The sequence below is a fragment of the Gadus macrocephalus genome, chromosome 8 (assembly GCF_031168955.1).
Source record: "Gadus macrocephalus chromosome 8, ASM3116895v1".
Taxonomy (NCBI): Eukaryota; Metazoa; Chordata; class Actinopteri; order Gadiformes; family Gadidae; genus Gadus; species Gadus macrocephalus.
The window spans coordinates 3,929,718-3,953,655 of NC_082389.1; the positions used below are offsets into that span (position 1 = coordinate 3,929,718).

General features: G+C 45.6%; 4 protein-coding genes across 6 annotated transcripts in view; 2 read left to right on the plus strand and 2 right to left on the minus strand.

Annotated features, from left to right (window-relative positions):
* Positions 1 to 13,244, minus strand: part of LOC132462549 (uncharacterized) — a 121,965-nt gene extending 108,721 nt beyond the window's left edge. Inside the window, exon 1 of the mRNA XM_060058119.1 lies at positions 13,212 to 13,244. The gene's annotated coding sequence lies outside the window, so the exon portion shown is untranslated. The remainder of the gene's footprint in view (positions 1 to 13,211) is intronic.
* slc39a6 (solute carrier family 39 member 6) overlaps positions 1 to 23,938 on the plus strand; it is a 583,352-nt gene that overhangs the window by 479,046 nt on the left and 80,368 nt on the right. The window lies entirely within an intron of this gene.
* Positions 1 to 23,938, minus strand: part of LOC132462545 (uncharacterized) — a 570,484-nt gene that overhangs the window by 456,953 nt on the left and 89,593 nt on the right. The gene's annotated exons all lie outside the window — the stretch shown is intronic.
* The window catches only part of wdr33 (WD repeat domain 33), a 373,687-nt gene that overhangs the window by 156,021 nt on the left and 193,728 nt on the right, over positions 1 to 23,938 (plus strand). The gene's annotated exons all lie outside the window — the stretch shown is intronic.

A 23,938-nucleotide genomic window follows, 5' to 3' on the forward strand; every position in this document is an offset into this window, starting at 1 on the left:
TTTTCTGATTCTGATTCTGACATCGTCCATCGGCACAACCCTAGCAGTGTATTTTTCTTTGTTCCATTACCTCTAACCCCCATACTTAGTTAGTACCAAATAGTTATCCTTATAATATCACATATACGGTCCCAGGGTTTGGCAGACACCCTACAAATGTGGTGAAATATCGGTCACTATTCAACTTTTAGTTTCGGAAAATTAAAAAAAATGTTGCAATAAACGCAGAGATGACAAATTAATGACTAAATTCAACTCATGTTTTCAACTTGTATAAAATCTATAAAGGCGACGTGATTCAATAGGACATGTAATTGCTGCTGCTATAGGCTGCTGTAGACCTATTATACAGGGCTACTAGTAATAGGCCTACTATAGAACTACTCAGAGCTTGCCCTCCCTATACGCAAAATAAGCGGCCGCTTAGGGCCCTCGTCCATCAGGGGGCCCCCAAGAGCGCTGTTTTTTTTATTATCTTTTTTATATACTTTAGTTTTTTTGTTTTTTTATACACAAAGCAATTAACCTAAAGGAGAAATACGGTTTAAAATGGATCTGGGAAATGTTTGGTATGATAACGAGTTGGAATGTTCGTTTGGGAGCAAAAAGGCGCATGTAGACGCATTCTTAAGTTGGCTGTTTTTAGCCGATTCTATCAAAACACTATAAACTTGTAACGTGTCTCATGGTAAAAACTAAATCGCTATTTTAAACCACTTACAAGGCTAGAGGTAGCCCGACACTTCTTTGGTAGCATAAAAAGGGTCTTAACATATAAAATAAGGCATTGATAACTTTGTAAGTGCACAGATTGTTTATTAAAAAGGACATTTTATCCATTTTATATCAGTAGTTCACCCGATTATTAATGAGACTGTTCTGACCCCATACTTTTGAGCTGTAAAATGCGAATGTGTAAGACCTGATTATGCGTAGGCCTAACCCACAGAAGATGCTTCACGTTGCGCTAAACACAATCCACAATAATATTTCCCTCGGGTTTTGGAATCAATATCCACAAATATTAAATTTTTTTACTTGTGACTGCTAAAATATATCCACACTTACGCTTCACATTACGTGTCCAACGAACCGCAAATATCGTTCACGTGTTTTGTAAAATTCTATCCACACACTCACTTTCAGAACAGATTAGGACATGTGAACTCACCTGTACGCATTTGTGGATCACGTCTGCCGCTTTTCCACCGCACATGTAGCTCGAATCGACTCGACACGACTTGACACGGTAGCAGCACGGGTCGTTTTCCACCGCAAATAGTACCTCCTGGACGTGGGCGGGGTCGGCTGCCCGAAAGGGCTGTGACGTATTTTTGTACGCGACGCAAACAACACCTACGCAACCCACACATGGACAGAACCCACATAACAACAATGGAGGACATCGATGCGATGGTATTCGTGTTCGTATTATTAGCTGGCATGTTGAAGAAGTTGAAGAAGTGGAATATGTTGGCTGCGGCGCTGCTATGGCTGTTACCAGCATGGTTGCCATGTCGCTCTCGTGACTTCGTCACACTCTCTGGCCAATCAGTGGCCGGCCGTCTGCCGACGTCACCTTTTAGCATCGGCTCAGCTTGCTTGGAACCTAGAGCGAGGCGGTACTAAAAAAAGCAGCCACTTCAGGTACCAGATACAATGTTTTCGCGGTGGAAACGCCAAAAATGCGAGCTGAGTCGAGTCGAGTTGAGCTGGTACCATGCAGTGGAAAAGCGGCAGTTGAGTTTTGTCCAATGTGGACCGCAGCAAATCTAGCTGCATACTTAAAGGTCCCATGACATGCTATTTTATGTATTCTTTAATATAGGTATTAGTGGGCAACTAACACAGTATTCAAAGACGTTCCCTAAATTCAGCCGTGGTGCAGAGTTACAGCCACTCCGAGCCAGTCGCACATTGAGCTTCCCCCAAATGCGCTGTTTCGGTGGGCGTGTCAAGGAGGAGGGTGGGGGTGTGGCCCTGAGCAGCTTGCAGCCACCATGCGCTCTGTTTACAGTGGATGTATCGCAATGGCAAGCCGCACACAGCCTTTAGCCGTGTTCTGTAAATATTCTAGAACACACGGGAGTCCTGGAGCTCTATATCTAAATATTATCATATAGCCTACACATATCTATATCATATAATATATATTATCACGGCCAAAAGCTGTGTGAGCCGATATTATGAATCTCAAACGGCCGCGTTGGGTTCTCCGACGTTCCTGGTTCTTCAACGTCCACATCAATGTGAATACTGAGCGCCACATGTGTGTGTGTGAATACACACACTGTAACGCAAGTGTTTCTTGTCGGTTCTTTGACGTGTCTTGTATTTCCACAACGAGACTGTCGTGGGGGTTATCTGAGCCATGGTTGAGAATGAATTGGGGGGAAGGAACTTTGGCTTTGACTCCCTCAAGAACATGAACCACGACATGGAGGAGAAAGGGATTGTTGGCGGCGAATGTCTCCCGCTTGAGCCCCGCTGAGGGACCACCGCCGGAGGCGGAGGTGCATAAGCGCTGCCCGGCAAAGATCCCTTTCTCCTCCTTGTCGTGGTTCATGTTCTTGAGGGAGTCAAAGCCAAAGTTCCTTCCCCCCAATTCATTCTCAACCTTGGCTGAGATAACCCCCAATACGAGTCTCGTAGAAATACCAGAGACGAGAGTCCGACGTGTTATGAGCCATCACACCAACAGCAGAACGGTTATCCAAATAACAAGGAAGTGTACAACACTTGCGTTACAGTCCTGGAGCTCTATATCTAAATAATATCATATAATACATAGATATCTATATCATATAACATATTGTGTGCGCCTCCAGACGATATTATGAATCACAAACGACTTTGTCGGGTTCTGCGACGTCTGCGACGTTTCTGGTTCTTCCACTTTCACATCAACCTGAAGTCGACTGAACCGCGCGCTGCCTGCGGCCGGCTGCCCGCTGCCGGGCGATGGTGCCTCGCGGCTACCGGCGGCATGTCGCAGTTCATGTACTTCAGCGAGTCAAACCAAAGTTCCTTTCCCCCAATTCCTTCTAAACCATGGCTTAGATAACCCCCACGACAGTCTCGTTGTGGAAATACAAGACACGTCAAAGAACCGACAAGAAACACTTGCGTTACAGTGTGTGTATTCACACACACACATGTGGTGCTCGCACGGTCGAGTCTCATTGGCGGGCCAACGTCTCTGGGCGGGCCAGGCAGAGTAAGGGGAGGAGCTGAGATTCCTCATGACGTCATGAGCACAGATTTCCAAATCAGCGCGCTTGAGCCTCCGTTTTTTCAAAGGCGAGCAGAACAGCTAGTGCTCGTTTTACACCAAACGCAAGTTTTAGCCACTGGGGGACCATAGGCAGGCTAGGGGAACTCATATTTATGTTAGAAAACCTCATAAATTGAGATTTTCATGTCATGGGACCTTTAAGGCCAGTTTCCACTGGAATCGGCACGGAAGCGGCACGGCAGTGAAAATACGCCGAAAATAATAGAAACCATTAAAGTCAACGTAGGCATTTCCACTAGATACGGCACCGGCACGACACGGAACCGTCCCCAAACCGGCACTTCGTTTACGATACTTGCCTCTTCAATTTCTGAAAGTTGCCGGTTCGCTGCCGTGTCTCAGAACACGACTATAGCCAATCAGTTTGCCTTTGCTCATAAGTATTCATGAGCTCACATCGATCCCTATACAATTCACAGGGTATTGTATTATACAGTCTATCTATGGTATCAATAGCTAATCAGTGGCAAAGAATAAATGAAAGTCTGCGTCGATGCCTCGCAAGTCCAGTGTCGCGAGTGGACGTTGCCATGACATCTAGAAATCATAGGTCTACCGTATTTAATGGGTTATAATAATGATGCATAGATATTATGAAGGGTTTGAATATAACTCGTGAATAATATTGTATGAATAATTATTATAATTATGCACGTCTTGAGCCATAGTCGGAACGTGTCCGTGCCGCTTCCAGTGGGGATTGCACTACGGAACACAGCCGGTTCGCTGCCGTGCCGCTTCCGTGCCCAAGTGCCCCTGACTGCAGCCCGCAGATCGAGGAGGAGCTAAATGGGGGTGGGCTTCAACGTTTAAGCCCGCCAACATTTAAGGAAAATTCCGCGCAGTATCATGGACCAGACGGAAATACGTTCTCCCGCTTCTGTCTTTGGTTTATTTGACTTAGCTAATATAATTGTGTACGAGTGTACGAAATAATATGTGTCTATACTAAAAAAGACATTTGAAATGACAAGTTAAAAGTAGGAATGTCTAAGTCTATCAAATGCATGAACCCTTTTCCATATTACCGGTAAGTCATTGTGCTGTGCTGTGCTGTATTGATGTTTGAGAATGTGCTGCCAGATCTCCGCCACCAGATGGCGCCCGAGAGGATAAAACCATGGGTTAAACGTTTAGACCCGCCCACATTTAGCTCCTCCGCTCGAAAGCGGGAGAACGTATGATACTGCGCGGAATTTTCCTTAAATGTGGGCGGGCTTAAACGTTTAAGCCCGCCCACATTTAGCTCCTCCTCGATCTGCGAGCTGCAGTCAGGGGTTACTCGATTCCAGTGGAAATTGGCCTTTAGAATCCGATTCCACCTGTAGAGGGCGACATGTACACCTGTATACTGCAATATCTCCAATGCTATTTCAAAGGCACGGTCGTAGTTTATTTTACAAAGTTTTGCTTTTTGCAGACATTTTTATTTTACGGATCAGCCGTGGTAATTATTTAATTTAATAATCCTTTTGGCTGTATATAAAATATGTGTGAAATGTGTTGCAAATTATTTTAGTCTATGCTATTTCTGATGACATGTTTCAAGCTAACCACAGTTATGAATGGTTTCTTCAACACATAATGGACAACACCATATGGTTTTAATGATAAGTTAAAGACTACAAATATGGCCACTTTGCCATTTCCGTTCATGCCAATGTAGCAGGGTTAATGCTTCCCACTTGCCATTGCCAGCGAGATCCTTGCGCTGGCTGTGGTGGTGGGAGCCTTGGTTGGAGTGCTAGAGCTCCCCCTAGCGGAATGCGGGGGTTTTATTTTACGTTGCTGCCTCATCTCCTCAGTCTACGTATATCCCGGCTGGGAGAGGTAGGTAGTCAGAGCAGCTAACATGAATCCACACTTTAGCGATGTATTACGGGAGTCTAAATGTACATAATACTGTCTTAATACTTGGTTGCTTGTACATATATATTGTGTTGCTGGGAATCGGTAATTACATTTAAATGGACTTTAGTCTTAGCTACTAGCTACTTAGCTAGCGTCGACTTTGCCATGAAAGTGTACTTCAGCTTGTCTTTCTCTCATGTTAGGCTGCCATTGTGAGGGTTCTCAACAAGCATTTTCCATGTTAAATATTCCACCAGGTATGTCACCAAACGCCCATTCAAATATTTTGTGAGTCATTTGTTTAATGTGATATTTATTTTCATGTAAATGGTCAGTCTACGTATATCCCGGCTGGGAGAGGCTGCCATTGTGAGGGTTCTCAACAAGCATTTTCCATGTTAAAACAAAAGGGGACGTTTCTTCTTAAGTTGTTATTTGCGAGTTTTAGTCACAGAATGATATGGTTTGGACTGTTGGAATAAGTGGAGGCTCAGCTTTCATATAATATATAGTTTGTGAGGGTCCAATTTCGTGAAAAAGATCGCTATTACTGTGCATGTGCACAGTTATGAAACCCAAAACCGTGTTCTTGCATACTTTCCTTGGTAATTTGCCTCAATCCAAAGTACTTCCAAACCGCACTCCTCCATCACTACTCCATTTTCCTTCTACCTAAACCATTCGCTGAGGCGCTGCACTTGAGATGCTAGCTGTGTTGGCTAAACTTTAGCTAACACCTTTGAATCACTGCCAGAGACCGCACTGCGAGTGAGTGACAGAAGGCGGGGCTATATTCGCACTGAAGCGATGCGTGTCTGTTAACTCGCTGTCCGAGAGAAGAGAAGACAGCGCGCTGATCAATTGCAAATACTTATATTTTGTGTGATTTTGCGGAACAAAAGGTTGTTCTGCAGTTTCTAAAAACACTTGAATAAATAGCCTTTATATTAACATCCACCCAAAATCCACTTGCCCGTTCGGGCAACCAGAAATCAATCTCAACTTGCCCAAATATTACTTGTAGTTGCCCCGGGCAAGCGGGCAACCGTTAATGTCGAGGCCTGCCTGTCCCACCTCCGGACCCTCTTCACGCGGCTCAGCCAACATGGGCTGATTGTCAATCCGGCACAAGTGTGAGTTCGGACAGGACACCCTTGACTTTCTCGGGCATCAGGTCTCCGCGGAGGGTGTGACTCCTCTACCCTCGAAGGTGGAAGCTGTTGCAGCCTTCCCACGCCCCTGCACAGTCAGCGAGCTCAAGGGGTTCATCGGGATGGTGACTTTCTACTATCGCTTCCTCCGCCACATAGCTCACATCCTGCGACTACTGTACGAGGCCCAGAATGGCAAGGCTCTGAAGCAACCGGTCGACTGGATGGCAGAACGCGTCAAGGCCTTCCAGGACACCAAGGCGGCCCTGGCCCGCGCGGCCATGTTGGCCCACCCCTCACCCTCTGCGCCCACTGCTCTCACCACGGACGCATCAGACTTTGCCGTGGGGGCGGTGTATGAGCAGTGGGTTGGGGATGCCTGGCAGCCACTCGCATTCCTCAGCCGCCAGCTGTCTCCCAGAGAGCGCAAGCATACTCTTGCAGGTATCCTACATTATGTTATATGAAATTTATTAGTTCAAGTGAATTCCCCCAAAGTATTGCATTAACATTTCTGAATTTATGTTATGGCACGGGTGACCATTAAAATACATTGAAGGACATTTGCGGCATGTTAATGAAATACTTTGGGGGGAATTCACTTAAACTAAGTCATTTCATTTAACATAATGTAGGATACCCTGTTAGGGGCTTGCGGGTGCAGGCAGGCAGGTAGGACCCAAACGCAGACGGTATTGAGGAAAACGGCACTTTAATCAAACCTAAAGGCTAAGGCACAGGAATCAGGGAACTCGGGAGACAACAGGGAACTCGAGAGGGAACAAGGAACACGGAACACGCAGGACTAACAACCAACACTAACCTCAGCAAACCACAAGCAACCACAATGACAGCACAAGGAACAAAGGAAAGACGAGGGCTTAAATAACAAACACAACGAGGAACAGCTGAGACACATTAGGGGAGGGAACAGTAATCAACACAGGAGGGAAACACAGGGAAACACACACACCATGACATACCCACCTCCATTCACACGCAAAGAGTATGCTGCGATCTTTATAGCTCCATGGCTGGCACGCGGTGGGTCCCAGTGTAATTTGAGAAATGCATCCCTGCCGGCGATTTTCATTGGATTAGGAAATTATGGGCGGAACTATTTTGTCCCGCCCACGGACGCTCTGGCATCTACGGATACGAATACTTTTGCTACACATTTACCACCTAGACGTGTTGCAAAACTACTTGCAAAAAAACCCACAGCTGAGACTTGCAGGAGCAGATTCGAGCAGTTGTAAAATGGATTTGTGCTCGCTCATTAAAATGCTGAATTAACATTGCGTTCTTTATAATTTTATTTGTGAGGACATTTTTCACAGATGTGCCACTTCTGATGCGTTAGTTCAAATTTGGGTTTACGAATGCACACCTTTTGGGCATGTTCTCAGATTATGAAACACGGGTGTGCGAATGTGTTTTGCACCAACTGCGCTGCAATAATTGTAGCAAAAGGATTTGTGCACCTGTAACACAGATTTGCGTACTCGTAGAACCTATTTTGTGTTTACAATGGTATAAAAAATATTTACGACTACAAATGTACTGTTACACATTTGTGACTTTAGAGTACACATGCAAAATAAATATATACGACTTCAAATTTACTGTGACTTTAGTGTACGCATTCAAATTTTGCAGTTACAGGTGCTAAAGACTTTTGCTACAATAATACCTTCATATTCGCCCCGGTCCCGACCACGCAGCATGGCGTCCCCGCTTCGGGGGTGCCCCCGGAGCTGCAGTCAGCGGGTTACGTTTTCATTCGCCACGACGGCCACAGGGCTCCGCTACGACCTCCCTATGACGGACCCTTCCGTGTCATCGAGGCAGGAGCCAAGAACTTCATGGTTGACATGGGGGGTAAGCCTGAGTGTGTGTTTGTTGATCGCCTCAAACCGGCTCACTTGGACCTTCAACTGCCCCAGACTTGGCTCTGCCACCGCGCATGGGCCGCCCTCCTGTCCTGCCCCCCCTGCCACGCCGTGGCCACGCCTCTGGCACTAAAATATGGACATTTGTACATGCAAAGGTTGCATATGTACAGATACATAAGTATGTGGCTATTGGTGTCTTACCTTTAATCAAAGGAAACATTTCACCGTTACAATATCCCCCCTCCCTCCCCCAACATGCACTACCCCTGAGTGGATTTTTCAAACTGAACCTCAACGCTATTGCACCGCGAAATACAGGGACGTTGGTCACGGTGTTGCTTGTGACATTATGTTTTAGAGAGATTTTTTATTTGATCACGTCTGTATTCTGACTGCTGTTAGGGCTCCACTGTGATAGCCTACTGTTAAACTATCCCACTGTTAAATGCTAATCTCCCAAACAAGTATACAGTATGCCTAGATACCGGTACTTAGTTTACTTTATGTTTCATGCACGCTGTTAAATGCGTGGTGGCTCTGGCCAGATCTGTGGGCCGATTGTTGTGTGTTTTGGACGTTCCAGAACAGAGTAAAGAAGCACCATACATTTGACATATTCATACTCAAAATAACTCTAAATGGTAACCAAGGAAACAATGAGGATGTAAACTCCTGACGCCAATGTTTACTGTAAAGCTTTTATCATCATTATTGTGAACCATTGAGCCCTGCTGATTTTCATACTAAAAGTATGTGTATTTAAATGTAACCAATAGAAGAGGTCGTCCAGGACAGTTTGTGTTTGTTAACCAGTATAGTGAGGCCCACGTTTTGATACATTTTACCTGTTATTTGGCAAACGTTTGACAGATCAGAGGGATTAAGAAAGAGCTTTTCAATTTTTTTTAAACTCTAAAGTTCAATGTTTGGTGCAAACGTAACACGGCACAGGGCTCAGCCAACACCAACACTGCTCTTTGGAGGCAACAAAATTAATTTTCCACACTGTCCGTACAGAAATAACATTGACTGTTCGCCCCCTGCTGGTGATTTCATGACGAGGTTTAAACTTACAGCTGGGAACCTGAGTCGGTGAAGACTTTTGGAAAAGAGTTGAAGGGGAGTTCAACTCTTTACCAATCCAGTCTAGGAGAATAATCTTTAAATATTTACGAACACAAACAACTACTTGAGTCAATACAGACCTTTTTCAATCTTTAATGGTGTTTTTTTCTAGAGTAAGATGACATATAGCAGGATGATTATACTTTTGTAAATATTGCTTTTAAAGCCTCTCTTGTTGTTTCCTCTAACATATTAATTATCACATTTACCCCAAACAATTATTGATCACAATTTCATTACTCGGTTTTCATCAACAGCGTTATTATATCATAGACCAAGCTTTAAATTAGTTAATGTAGCAGACAAGGAAGGATGCAATTAAGTGGGATGAGGACTAATTGTTCTGAACACCTACTGTAGAAATTAGGGATGGGTGGATCGAAAAAGAGGGAAATTGTTACATATGTCAAGTCGGTACAAAGTTGTCGCAAAACTAATACCTCAAACATGAACATAAGGAGTTACAGCTGAAACAAGGAGAGGTGAAGCAAACACAGGTGATTACCAACGTTACTGTAAAATATTAAATAAGACGTGTGCTTTATAATCGTAACAAAAAAAAGATCAGACTTATTTATTTTACTACTCATTTCATGGCTTTAAAACATCATGTTTTCGTGTCAAAACAAAAAATCGGTGTTCCACACTGGAAATCATTTGTTATTTTTTAAATCCTAAAGAATAGCACACCACTTTCTTTTGACCTTCTTTTCTATTGGTCTTTCCTCAAAGACATCTTCCTCTTTTTTTACCCTGCTTTTCCCATCACTCATGGCAGCACAGCCACACTTTTCACTGTGGCCTGCACAGGGGTAACGAATCACTGAGGTCACTGGACGCTGCTGAAAGTTAGTGTTGTCCTTTGTCCCTCCCTTTTTCTGGGTTATTTGAACAGGCTTGAGGATTTCAATGGAAGGGATCGTGGCATCATGCTTTTTGATCTGTTGTTGGGTAGATCGGGTCTCTTCCGGTTTCGCCAACCCTGCCCGTACCTTGGGCTGGAACACTTCCACAGCCGCCTCCGGCTGCCTATGCTCGGTGAGAATATTTTTGGTTAACTGCAGGCGTCGGGTGGTCATTTTATCCAAGGCAGTAAAGAATCTTTTCATGCTTTTGGCCCCCATATCCCAAAACAATTCATCAAAGGGGTCGACCACCTTATCTTCATCAGCTCTGTCGCGGACAGATCTATTGTCAGCAAACAGAGCAGAGTTGTTGAATTTGTGGTGCACTGGAAGTCCTTTGTTGGTTTTAGGACATGGAATTTTGGCAGCATTGATCGCCTCGAGAACAGGGGACTGCTGACCGTCTGCAAATGTGACCAGCATGCTAATGTTCTCGGCCACGTCTTTACCAAAGATGGACATGACTGAATCAAAGACGTTCTTTTGTGTAGCCGTTAGTCTTGCTAGAGAAGCCTGGGTGACAAAACAAACTGCATCTATCTCACAGACTCCCTTTGGCGAGGTGAAGAGTCCCCTGATCTGCTCTGTGATTGCCCTGTCTCTCTCCATCCCACTACTATCGCCGAAACCCGGAGTGTCAACGAGGGTTAGAGAATAAGGAACTCGGAAGCCATCTTGGTAGTTGACTTTGTAGGCAATAACATGGGATGTCTGACTTTCTGTTTTTGACTTCAGCTGGCCCTCATCTATTAGTTTGAAGCGGAAAGAGTCTTTCCAATCAATGCCCAGGATGTAGTTGATCATTCCATTGATCAGAGTTGACTTCCCTGAACCTGTTTCCCCCAGCAAGATGACGTTGCGATTTCTCATCAGGTTGTTTTGGCCAAATGTGTAGCTCTTGCATCCATCTATCCCAATATCGTTTTTATCCAGGGGTAACTTGAAAATTGAGGGAGAACCAGATTTCATAGGTTGGCTTGATGTTTTGACTGATTCAGCCAGTCTCTCAAATTCCTTCTTGTCTGTGCACACAACTACAGATTTCTCTTTGCCAAGGCCAGAAACTCGAAAGTCACCTCTGGAGTTGCTGGTAACATTGTCGTGGGTGACAGTTGTCAACCCAAATCGTGGTGGAGCTATGTCACCTGGGATCATCTCTTTTCTACCACTGTTCACGGCCATCTGAAACACACACACAAACACACACTTGTAACGCAAATTTTATTTTGATATAAATTGGTTCAGCAAGCATTAGATATAGAATTGCTACTGAGAAATTAAATAAGTAACTAAAGAAAATATTGCAATAAACGCTAATGTTAATGATAAAGAGATAAATGATGAACAATTAAATGCATATATTCAGGTTGAAATTGTTTGTAGGCTGACCCTGCCCGTACCTTGGGCTGGAACACTTCCACAGCCGCCTCCGGCTGCCTATGCTCGGTGAGAATCTTTTGGGTTAACTGCAGGCTTCGGGTGGTCAATCTATCCAAGGCAGTAAAGAATCTTTTCATGCTTTTGTCCCCCATTTCCCAAAACAATTCATCAACGGTGTCGACCTCCATATCTTCATCAAATTCTTCATCAGCTCTGTCGCGGACAGATCTATTGTCAGCAAACAGAGCAGAGTTGTTGAATTTGTGGTGCACTGGAAGTCCTTTGTTGGTTTTAGGACATGGAATTTTGGCAGCATTGATCGCCTCGAGAACAGGGGACTTCTGACTGTCTGCAAATGTGACCAGGATGCTAATGTTCTCGGCCACGTCTTTACCAAAGACGGACAGCACCGAATCGAAGACGTACTTCTGTGTAGCCGTTAGTCTTGCTAGAGAAGCCTGGGTGACAAAACAAACTGCATCTATCTCACAGACTCCCTTTGGCGAGGTGAAGAGTCTCCTGATCTGCTCTGTGATCGCCCTGTCTCTCTCCATCCCACCACTATCGCCGAAACCCGGAGTGTCAACGAGGGTTAGAGAATAAGGAACTCGGAAGCCATCTTGGTAGTTGACTTTGTAGGCAATAACATGGGATGTCTGACTTTCTGTTTTTGACTTCAGCTGGCCCTCATCTATTAGTTTGAAGCGGAAAGAGTCTTTCCAATCTACGCCCAGGATGTAATTGATCATTCCATTGATCAGAGTTGACTTCCCTGAACCTGTTGCCCCCAGAAAGATGACATTGCGATTTCGCCTCAGGCTGTTTTGGCCAAATGTGTAGCTCTTGCATCCATCTATCCCAATATCGTTTTTATCCAGGGGTAACTTGAAAATTGAAGGAGAACCAGATTTCATAGGTTGGCTTGATGTTTTGACTGATTCAGCCAGTCTCTCAAATTCCTTCTTGTCTGTGCACACAACTACAGATTTCTCTTTGCCAAGGCCAGAAACTCGAAAGTCACATCTGGAGTTGCTGGTAACAGTGTCGTGGGTGACAGTTGTCAACCCAAATCGTGGTGGAGCTATGTCACCTGGGATCATCTCTTTCTTACCACTGTTCACGGCCATCTGAAACACACACACACACACACACACACAAACACACACTTATAACGCAAAGTTTATTTTGATATAAATTAGTTAGGCAATAACATGGGATGCATTAGATCAGCAAGCATTATATGTTGTAGCATCCTTTTATATAGAGTGCTTGGCGGCATTATCAGTGCAGGAGTCACTAGGGCTGACTCCTGTTGATGCATTATTATTGTTGTTTTGTTGTTGCATATTTGAAATAAATCATTCATTCATTCATTCATATAGAATTGCTACTGAGAAATCAAATAAGTAACTAAAGAAAATATTCCATTAAACGCTAATGTTAATGATAAAGAGATCAATGATGAACAATTAAATGCATATATTCAGGTTGAAATTGTTTGTAGGCTGACGCTGCTGTTAGGCAGTATACTATTGATAGGTTCATAATATTCATAGGTTCGTAATAATAAAAATAATTGCTACATGCATTGTTCAGGCGGTATACTCACGGCAGAGATGTCTCAGTCTTTTCTCAGACAGTCGACAGCAACCTCGACCTTTATACTTTCCTCCAGTCTGTGGCCCCTCCCCCTCTCTCTCTCTCTCTCTCTCTCTCTCTCTCTCTCTCTCAAGAAGGCAAACCTGCCAGTTTACCTTTTACCATCATCTGCAATAAAATTACATGTAAGTCTCAAAGCAGGGAGTCCAAGTGAAGTTTCACAAGTTCAAAATGCCTTATGAATTCACAAATCTCTGTATTCGAGCCTCAAGTTTGTATGAAACATGTATGCTTATAAATGTATGTTGTATGTTATACATTTTAAGAATAAAAAAGTATACTTTAAATATTCTCATAGATAAATCATCATCTGTGTTGAACCCTCACAGCAGGCTGCTACTGATTTGTAATCAGTGGCGTAACGATGCAGCACGGGCCACAAGAGCGGGCCCTCCCAGTGAATCCATGCTAGTTTTACACATCTCCACGTCTGCATTTCCCCACCTCGCCTCTAGATGTCCTCGTTTTGCTTGTCTTGCTATTCAGCTTGGAGCACATTAATTGGTTATTTATTTTATCAGATGTAGCAGCTATATTTTATTTTTGACCAATTATCCCTCCCTATTTTTAAAGCAAGTTATATGATTTGCATATAACTTGAATTGTAACCCTACATATCTAGTATGGCTACATATAGCCTTTAAGAATTATTATTTGATGTAATTTATTGTGATTATTATCCCCATTTTCACTACTAGTACTTATCTACTGAGATTTTATAACTTGAGAAATAGTATAATAATCTATAATAATAATTTTCTCTTTTCATTTTTGTGTAACAATATAAAAGAGAGGTTTACACTAGGGATGTCCCGATACCACTTAGTCACTTCTGAAGTATTTACATTTACATTTTACACTTACATTTAGGGCATTTAGCAGACGCTTTTATCCAAAGCGACTTGCAATAAGTACATTTGTCATAAGAAGTGCATCAATATATCGCTGTCGGTACAGAAAGGATGTTCATAGAACCAAGTGCAAGTACCACAATCGCTAGGTCAGTCAATTCCCCGTGTTACAGCCATGATAGCAGCTACTGCAGTTGCTACACAGTTAAGTACTACAATACAATACAATACAATACAATACAGTGTACAATGGTGGCCAGAAGGGGGAGGTTGGCTATGCAGTGTCGAGGTGGACTCTGAACAGGTGAGTCTTGAGTCTTTTTCAGAAGATAGTGAGCGACTCTGCGGTCCTGAGAGCGGCAGGGAGCTCGTTCCACCCCTGAGCTCCCAAAACCGAGAAAAGTTGTGACTTTGCTGAACCGCCTTTGCTAGCTCTTAGCGATGGTTCCAGGCGTCCAGCTGAGGTAGTTGAGCGGAGGGATAGAGCTGGGGTGTGTGGCTTTAGCAATGCTTGGAGGTAGGCAGGGGCAGTTCCATCGACTGCCTTGTATGCCAGTACCATCGTCTTAAATTTGATGCGAGCTACTACAGGGAGCCAGTGGAGGTCCCCGGAAGAGGGGGGTCACATGGGAGAACTTCGGTAGGTTGAACACTAGGCGCGCTGCCGCATTCTGGATGCGCTGCAAAGGTTTAATCGCAGAGGCAGGAAGTCCAGCCAGGAGTGAGTTGCAGTAGTCGAGGCGGGAGATGACCAGTGATTGGACTAGAAGCTGAGCTGCTTCCCTTGTGAGGAAGGGCCGGATTCTGCGGATGTTGTAAAGTGCAAATCTGCCGGATCGGGCGACCGCAGTGATGTTTTCAGTGCAGCATAACTGATTGTCCAATACCACACGGAGGTTTCTGGCAGTTGGAGAGGGAGATACAGTGATGTTCTCGACGGTGACCAGTAAGTCCATGGGCCCTATTTTAACTGAAAGTCTGAAACGCAAGTGGGAAGCGCAAAGCGCAAGTAGCTTTGTGGGCGGTTCTCCGGTGCTATCGCTATTTTACAGGCGGATAAATGACACTTCCGCCGCGGCGCAAGTGTCAAAAGGGTTGGTCTGAAGCAGCCTAATTACCCGTAGGTGTGGTTTGGGCGTGACGTGCAATGAACCAATCAGAGCGTTTTCTCGCATCCCCTTTAACAGCGATCGGGGCTTGTTCCATGGCGGATTACTATTATGATGGCGGATTTGCCAGGCGCACGCCAAGAAAGGTTCAGAGGAGTGAGAAAATAATTTATTTTTCGGCTAAATCTCCTTCAAATCTTTGCAACTTTTCATTTTTCGTTTTGTATTATTTTTTTTTCATTTACGCCTACGAACATTTGGACAAGTCGAATAAAAAATGTCTCAAAGACATTCCGATGTTTTGGGCTCACTTTCTCTGAATCACAAGGTTATGAATGCATGGTAATAATTGTACAATGTAGCTAAACAATAGAGCGGAGATGTCATTAGTTTGCGTACCTCACTATATACGATGCAGCTCCTCTGACAGATGAGCTCTCCTCTCCCGTGCTGCTGCTAGGGCATTTGGACGTAATGCCATCGGCACATGCAGTTCAGCATCACGTCTCCTTAAGTCCTCTAATCTATCCTCATTAATGTCATCGACACATCCATGATTCATGGCAATGTTGTGTAAAACACAACATGCCACAAAGAATGCTGCGACTTTTTGAGGACCATACTGTAAAGTACCACCTGACCTATCCAAACACCTGAATTTTCAGTATTCCGAATGTACGTTCAATTACACTGCGTGTTTGTGTGTGTTTCCTGTTGAATACAATTCCGCGCACTGTTGCTGGCATAAGAAATAGGGTCATGAGCCATGTCTTCAACGGATAGCCGTTGTCCCCTAACAGCCACCCATCCAAGGGAGGATTCCCCTCGAATATGCCAGGAATGGTCGAGTTTGCCAATATGAAAGAGTCATGGCTTGAGCCAGGGTAATTAGCAAAGACATGATTTATTCTACAATTAGCATCGGAAATGACTTGGATATTAATCGAATGAGTTCCCTACCGGTTTACGTATATGAGTGCGTTTACTGATGGGGCACGTAGCTGCACATGGGTGCAGTCTATAGCACCAAGGACGCCAGGGAACCCATACTTGGTCCAAAACTCCTGCTTTGTTCTTTCCTGGCTGTCAGGTGTAACGGGGAATTTGATGTATTCCCCAGCATTTCAGACTAGACCTGACGTAACTGCATGTATAGCCGAACTTATTGCCGATTGTGAAATGCGTCCAATAGAAGGGGATGCTGGAACGACCCAGATGCATAGAAATGCAGTGCCGCTGTAACTTTCACTGCAACGGGGAGGGCATAGGGACAGCGTGCATCAGTCCTCAGCTCATCTGCCAGGAGATGGCAGATACCTGTGACAGCCTGACGGGTCAGGCGTAGCTTACGCCTGCATTCCTCCTCATTCAGGGAGAGATAGGTGTGTGGGCCGGTAGACCCTCTCCCCCCGGCGTCTGATCCTCGGTCCCAAGACGTATTCCATTCCACTGTGCAATAGAAAAATTATGAGCAACCTCAACTTAACTGGTAAGTTGCAGAGTAAGGTTTTAAATGGACTTACAGAAGGTGATTTTGCAGTGTTCAGAATTTATTTCGCAGTCTTCAGAATTGTGGTTACTGATTCTTGACGGACAACCCACTTTGACAGGTGTCCTTATATAATTGTGTCTCTTGCCACTATTGGTCAACCAGGTCAATTTGATCTGTCATTACGCCTGTTACAATTCGCGTGAATAATTTGGGTAAATGTGTACGCTAGATTTATGCCTATTTATTTTATCTTTATGGACACCACAATGATTTTCCTTGTGTGCTAACATTTTATTTTCCTTGTAATTATGTATGGTTTGCAAAAATGGGAACTGCTGTCCGTGTAGATGAGTGTTGCAAAGTGTATGCGCGAGGTGCACAAGCAATCCGTATGCATTGCATGCGCATGTATGCATGCGCCCTTAAAATAATATCTGAACAACGCGCCACTGACTTTAAACCAGGTATTTCCTGGTCATTAGCGCAATTGTATTCAGAAACGGCAAAATACCGTTTGCGCCAGAACACGCCTCCTCCTTTCGCCGTACCGCCCCTTGGGGCGCATGATCATTCCCTAATTTACCGGCGAGTGGCGGTGGTGGGAAAAGAACGCTCTGCGCCAGTTGTAAACTAGCAACGACACAAGCGCCAGTGACTAAGTCACTTGTGCCGGATGCAAGATAGGGCCCCATGTGTGGGCAGTCTTTCCCTGGGATTAGGAGGAGCTCGGTTTTGTTGAGGTTAAGCCTCAGGTGAAGGCTTTCTTCAACAATTAACCTTTTAACACAGACAACGAAGACTTTAGGTTGGACAGCAATAAATAATAAATAACTAAATAAACACACTCAATAAAACGCAGTTAAAAAAAACACATTGAGAGCGGAAAGTTTAAAGTGACTCATTCAAGCTGACGATATGAGAGACAGCAGGCACACTGCTTTATATACCCTCTGCATCTTCAACATTGCTTAGCTCTTTTGCTATGTCCAATTTTTTTCAATCTGTAATACTCCTTCTCAGTGAAACCTACCTCCCCTCTGATGTTCATCTGAGATTTCACAGATAGCAGCAGCATTTTTTTGTCTTCAAAATATTTATGATACTGGACATTCTATGTACTGAGTACATCCCATCCAGCTGTGAAGCAGAAACCAGTGGTGAGTCAGTGAGGGGCTGGCTGTCTGTTACACAATCCTCCTTCTCCTCCTCCTCACTAGACTCTGTCTCTTCACCACTAGACTCTGTCTGCACCTCCTGCTCCTCCCTATCTGCTGTTTTCTTGGCTTTAGAGCCACAGGTTTCACTGGTCTGTTTCCCACTAAGAAGGGGAGCCTCAGACCTACTGTCTTCCTCCTCCATCAACCCACCCTCACTGTCACTCTGCTCTACTGCAGCAGAGATGGCCCCAGCTTCTACACTCTCTGCTGGTTCTGTAATAATATTGTCCCCCTTCTCCTGAACAACGCACTCACTCTTTTTTTTATTGTCAACACATAATAGAAAAAAACGTTCAGGATTTTTAAGAACCTGCTTTCCAATTTCAACATTTTCTTCATCATGAGGTGCCTTTTTTGAATTTTCCCCACACTGCTTTGCAGTTACAACGTTTTCTTCTGTGATCTTAATGCTTGCAGCCCGCTGTTTTAAAGCGTCCACATCTTTGGAGGAGCCTGCTGTCGCCTCAGCAGGCTCAGCCCGATTTTTTCGTGGTTTTCATACATATGTATATATATATATATATAAGCAGTACCGCGGGAAGTAGGGGTGCTGGGGGTGCCGCCCCTGTCTGAGGCCCTGTCTTATCACAGAAAATTATCATTTCTAAAAACTCCGGCCAAAGTGGAGATTTCTGAAAACGCTGGTTATGTGTTGTCGTGTCAACGGGGAGAAACAGGATTTTAGGTTCTGAAGCGTCACATTATGCACCAGGAAATGCTTAACGTCATGTGAGCGCCCGCTGTACCGTATTGGTCCGAATATAAACACAAACCCCATTGTAAGACGACCTATATTTGGAAAAAAGATTTGAAGACCAGATCTGGTTTTTATAAATAAATAAATTGAAATAATATACAAAAATAAAAAGGCATAGAATAAAAGACTGCATTGCCACTAAACAGTAGTGCAAATAGGCCGTACTGATGTGTACACCAAAGACTATTCCTGACACTCCTCTGCCCCGCTGTGTTCGCTCTGGCTGTGGTCGCTCCGCACTGTTTCGGCCCGTGGCAAAGCGAGTCATCCTCGCTGCTGTCCAAGGCATTTTGAGACGCAGCATTTATTTAATGCTCATATGACCTAGTGCTGAAAAAAAGTTGTATGAAAAAGTGTAAGGGGAGCGGTGGTGCGCTAAACTTGTTCTGTGAGCAGCTGGATGTGAACCATGGTGTGAACACAACGATCGATTTTCGACTGTGCGCGCATGCACTGTTGTAATTGAGCTGCGCTGCTATACATCTTTTTTATCAATGTAGCGAGTTGCGAGTCTAGTGCAGGCTGAGTTTGCATTTTTCCAGCACCCCCTGCTGAGAATACGTTCCCGCGGCTATGTATACAAGTACAGTACATATACTTATTTTAGGGCTGTGCGACGATTAAAAGTTGAGTGAGTTAACACACTTTTAAGATTATTTTAAATCCACTCCAATTGAAGTTAAATACGATTATCAAATGAAATGACACATTATTATTCACACCAAGTGTACTTAATAAGCTAAAACTAGGCCAAGAGATTTTGAGGGAGTTTTATTGACTCACTCATTGTGGGTTGAATATGAAACTTATGGAACACCACAGATATGGGAATTGTAAACAGGAAGTTAATTAGTACAATTGTGAACCAACAGTTACTACAAGTGTAGTTAAATTGAAATAAGTAGCGCCACAGATTTGGGAATTGTAAACATGCAGTCACTTACTGCAATTGTAATCAGGCATTCAATGACTCCAAGTGTAATTGAATGTAAAGTAAGTGGAACTAAAAACAAAATATTTATGAATTCAGTCTCTGGAAACAATGAAAGGAAAAGCCCAGATCATAGCCAAGGTTCCCAATGAGAGCAGCTCACAAAAACAGATGAAGAATTCTTCATGTTAAGACAAAAAGGGACACACGATTTAAAATGCAAAGTTATGAATTTTTTGGATTAGGTTTTAGATTTGATTGTAAAGAGAACACTAACATGTTGCCCGTCCTCTGGATGGGCAACATGTTAGTGGATTCAGCACGGAAACATGATATTGAAGAACCACAGCATTAATAAAACAGACAAAGATGATAATTTGATTGCTTGTTTGAATAATAACAGCAAACATAAAGCACTGCTATAATTTAGATATCATTTAGAAATAAATATTACATACATAACGTTAAAATCACTCGCTAAATACATTTTTCTATTTAACTATGGATTCTGAAAATTGAATTAGCATCATTATTGGAATTTTGATAAAACCTGTATTGGTATTGATCCAACCATCCCTTATTTCCATATTATGCTTCAGCAGAAATTAGTCAACATCACAGTAAATAAGTAAAAATCTGTGATTGTCTAGAGATAGACAAATATAATATGTTGGCAGACATTATTTACTTTGTTTGAGATTCATCTTAGATTCAGCATATTAACCCCATAACTGCATTACCAGAAATTATTTACTTTGTTTGTGATAATGACTCCAGCCTGTTGAGTCAGTGTGTCCTGTCTCTGTAAAACTATCCAGATTTCCCCCTTCATCAGCCGGCCTGGTCAGGGTTAATCGAGGCGGGAAAACTACTGTAAAAACATCTGCATTCAAAGCCAGTTTCACCACGCACAAGTTTGTTTCTGGGACATGGCCTGACAGGTAAAAGGAAGCAGCCAGAAGTAGATGGGTTGGAAATAGTTGAGGTTAAAATAACCGGTTATTCTTCATGTGTGGCATGGGATTCAGTATATGTAACTACTGTTGTGAGCTATAAGTTCATAGACTTCATAGATCAAATAAGACGGCTGGTCACCTTTTCTACCTCTACTCTGGCAATCAATGTGTGCAGGTTAAATCAGTCATCACCACAAACCCTGACCCCTGCAATAAACCGGTTTCAATCTCATCATCATCACATATCATGATTCTGGAGGAGCCGAGTTAAAGCCACCTAGAGGGCTAGTGTTAACAAATTCCGGGCTACATAATGAAAATAAGGATGACGCATGCCCAACCGATGCAACACACCGACCGACAATTTATTCGATAAAAGTCTTTATATTTTGCTTTGTAGTGCCGGAGGAAAAGGAGGACGTAGGCAACTTAATTAGGAAGCAGCCAGAAGTAGATGGGTTGGAAATAGTTGAGGTTAAAATAACCGGTTATTCTTCATGTGTGGCATGGGATTCAGTATATGTAACTACTGTTGTGAGCTATAAGTTCATAGACTTCATAGATCAAATAAGACGGCTGGTCACCTTTTCTACCTCTACTCTGGCAATCAATGTGTGCAGGTTAAATCAGTCATCACCACAAACCCTGACCCCTGCAATAAACCGGTTTCAATCTCATCATCATCACATATCATGATTCTGGAGGAGCCGAGTTAAAGCCACCTAGAGGGCTAGTGTTAACATTCCGGGCTACATAATGAAAATAAGGATGACGCATGCCCAACCGATGCAACACACCGACCGACAATTTATTCGATAAAAGTCTTTATATTTTGCTTTGTAGTGCCGGAGGAAAAGGAGGACGTAGGCAACTTAATTATAACTATTTATTCCAATAAAGCAGAACAGAACAATCAGTCACAGTGCATGGTTCGTACTCTCGTGCAACACTCTAAAGCGTCCCCCTAGCCCCGTGACTCCTAACCAGTTCCCTCCCACTCGATCCGTAAGAGGGGAACACAAACCTATAATGTAGTCACTACACCAGCCCCCCCAGTGTTCACCTCAATACTCAAAATCCCAGAGGCGAGGAGGGCGTATGGCCCGGCCCCCACGACTGTCGGCATAGTCAGGAGGTGCGGGAGGAGGCGTGACATCGTCCATCACATCCCCATGTTGGGCGGGGCGGGGGGCCGCGACGACCGGAGGGCCGCAAGCTGTGGGGGCTTGTAGGGGTGTGAGCCAGTTTGAGGCGATCAACCGACACACACTCAGGCTTACCCCCCATGTCAACCATGAAGCTCTTGGCTCCTGCCTCGATGACACGGAAGGGTCCGTCATAGGGAGGTCGTAGCGGAGCTCTGTAGCCGTCGTGGCGAATGAAAACATAACCCACAGACTGCAGCTCCGGGGGCACTCGCGAAGCCGGGACGCCATGCTGCGTGGTCGGGACCGGGGCGAAGGTCCTGGCGCCGTCCAGCAGGGAGGCGCGCTGAGCGGAGGCGGACCAGGGCTCCGTCGACTTGGGGATGAAGTCACCAGGGACCCGCAGCGGCTGTCCGAACACCAGCTCGGCCAACGACGACCGGAGGTCCTCCTTGGGCGCTGTCCTGAGCCCAAGCATGACCCACGGCAGTTTGTCGAGCCAGTTGCTGTCCGTGAGGCTGGCTCGAAGGGCGGCCTTCATGGAGCGATGAAAGCGCTCAACAAGTCTGTTAGCCTGCGGGTGGTAGGCGGTAGTGCGGTGTAGCTTGACCCCCAGATTCTCCGCCACTGCCGCCCACAGCCCCGAAGTAAACTGTGGGCCACGGTCAGAGGAGAGGTCTGCAGGAGTGCCGTAGCGGGAGACCCACACCGCGATGAACGCCCGGCCGGTCGGGGGCTGTCGTTGAGGAGAACGGGACTGCCTCCGGCCAGCGTGTCGTCCTGTCCACCATGGTGAAGAGGTAAGTGAAGCCATGCGAGGGTTCCCACCAGGTCCACGTTGACATGGTCGAACCTCCGCTCTGGCACCGAGAAGTGTTCCAGGGGGGCCTTGACATGGCGATGCACCTTGGCGCGTTGACAGGCAGTGCAAGTGTCGACCCAGGCCCTCACATCTCTCTTGAGTCTGTGCCAGACGAACTTCTCTGACACCAGCCACGAGGACGGTTTCCTACCTGGGTGAGACAAGCTGTGTACCGCCTCGAAGACGGGGCGTCTCCAGTTGGCGGGGACTACAGGCCTTGGCTGACCCGTGGAAATGTCGCACAGGAGCTTGGCCCCTGCATCACTGGAGAGCACCTCCTCCAGACGCAGCCCCGTGTCCGACGACCTCAGAGCTTGGACGGAGGGGTCGGTGGCCTGATCCACAGCCATGCGGGAGTAGTCCAGGTTCAGCTGGACTGCACCGACCACCGCCCTGGAGAGACAATCCGCGACCACGTTGGACTTCCCAGCCACGTGCTGGATGTCTGTGGTGAACTCGGAAATGTAGGAGAGTTGGCACTGCTGGCGGTCGGACCACGGCTCCGCTGCCTTGGACATGGCGTGTGTGAGCGGCTTGTCGTCCACGTAGGCAGTAAACTCACGGCCTTCCAATAAAAAACGGAAGTGTCTGACCGCGTGCCACAGCCCGAGGAGCTCCCTGTCGAAGGTGCTGTACTTACGCTCTCTGGGAGACAGTTGGCGGCTGAAGAATGCGAGTGGCTGCCAGGCATCCCCAACCCACTGCTCATACACTGCGCCCACGACAAAGTCTGACGCGTCCGTGGTGAGAGCAGTGGGCGCAGAGGGTGAGGGGTGGGCCAACATGGCCGCGCGGGCCAGGGCCGCCTTGGTGTCCTGGAAGGCCTTGACACGTTCCGCAAAGAGCAGCCTGTTGGTGACACCAGCGCTCAGGGCTACTACTGAGCGGCGGCCCTGCCGTTTCCCGTCCGTCCAAAGGAGCAGGGCGAGCGGCAACGTTTGGCCTTGGCGCCAAAATTGGCGTGGTAGAAACAATGGCCCGCAGCGTTACCCTGCTGGCCAGAGGGTCCGGCGTCGTCCTTCGCCCTCCTGCGACGGTCCGGTGGCGGGGCAGCCGCGGAAGCCAGCAGGTCGGGGGACCGTTGAGGCATGGCCAAGACGAACCGGTCCGCCTCCCTGGCCAGGGCGCGTGGTCCAACGATGGTGGTGTTAGCCAGCGCCATCCTGACCTGAGCTGGCAGCGTGCGCATAAACAGCTCCGTGAAGAGGATCATGGGGTCTTCTGCACCGAGCAGGTTTAGCATCCTCTCCATACGTGCCGAGGGCCTCTCATCACCCAAGTCCGACACGTCAAATAAGCGGCGCACCCTCTCTGCGGTGGAAAGCTCAAATGTCTCCAGGAGCAGGGCCTTGAGGCG